The sequence below is a fragment of the Echinops telfairi genome, unplaced genomic scaffold, assembly GCF_000313985.2.
Source record: "Echinops telfairi isolate 266 unplaced genomic scaffold, ASM31398v2 ScPeMD7_4225;HRSCAF=4972, whole genome shotgun sequence".
Classification (NCBI taxonomy): Eukaryota; Metazoa; Chordata; class Mammalia; order Afrosoricida; family Tenrecidae; genus Echinops; species Echinops telfairi.
This window is the reverse complement of record NW_022108124.1, coordinates 3379-4677: the sequence shown is the minus strand read 5'-3', so window position 1 is coordinate 4677 and position 1299 is coordinate 3379.

Sequence of the window (1299 nt, the reverse complement as noted above, 5' to 3'; positions counted from 1 at the left end):
TTTGTGACAAAACCACTGGATGACATTTTAGAGAGTTTAAAAAAACATTTTTTTTAATCAAGAATTGATGTTGAATTTTTATCAAATGCCTTTTCAGCATTTAAGAATAATACTGTGCTATTTCAGTATGGTTTCCCAGGTTTTGAACTTCAGTCTCAGGATAATGACAATCCTCGTCCTTTCATATGATGTAAATAAGCATTCACTTTGAAACAATGGATCCACTCTGACTCTGGACAAACTCGTCATCACCTTCACTTCCGGCCCTGCAGGTTATAAATCAATGGAAAGGCTTTAATCTTTTTCTTGCCCTAACCAAACCCACTGGCTAGTCCATTCCAACTCATAGCACCCGTGTAGGTAAAATAGAACTGCTTCACAGGGTTTCCAAGATACTAAATCTGCACAGAAGCAAATAGATTCCTCCTCCTCCCTTGGAGTGGCTGGTGGGTTTCCATTGTTGACCTTGTGGTTCAGCATCCCAGCACTTAATCCACGGCACCACCAATATTCCTGTCTCGCGCTAAAGATGAAAACAGCAGCAAAACCATTGCCATCCAGGTGGTTCCCGCTCGTAGAGACCCTCTGCAGGGTGTCTGAGGCTGTACGTCCTCAGAAGAAGAACAGATCACTCCATCTTTCTGTCTCCCTTGGAGAAGCTGGTGGGTTTAAACTGCTGACCTCACAACGAGCAGCTCAGCACATCCCCAGTTGCATCACCAGGGCTGCACCTGCTCAGACTTGACCACAAATCCCAATTAGAAACACGTAGGAGCACGCCTCTTTAGTAACTTGAGGACTTCCTGTATAAATAAATTCCTAATATTGAGTCATCCTTCCATTCCTGGAAATACCATGCTCTTCTTTTCATAATTATTTTAATACTATTTTACATAGGATTTTTGGTTGCTATTTCAAGGAAGAATTTCTGTGGTGAGGGTGTTTGTGTTTCTGTTAGGTTTTGTGTTTCTGTTAGGTTTTGATATCCGTGTGGTGGTTATTTTATAACCAGAACTTGGAAGGTTTCCTTCTCTTTCATGCTCAGAGAGATTCCATAGCACCCCACTGATCTATTCCTTACAGCTCCGGGGCAGAATTCCCCCAGGAAATCATTTCGCATGATGTTTTGTGGATGAAGGTAGAGGGAAGTGCAGTTCTTAGCTGTTTCTTCTATAGAAATTAACCTATGCAGAATTTCTGTCTTTTCTGGGATGTTTCCAATGAATTTACATAGAGTGGAGCAAAGTGATTTCTTGCAAAGTTTTTAATGTGAAATTTTCTGTATATGTGATCATTTCT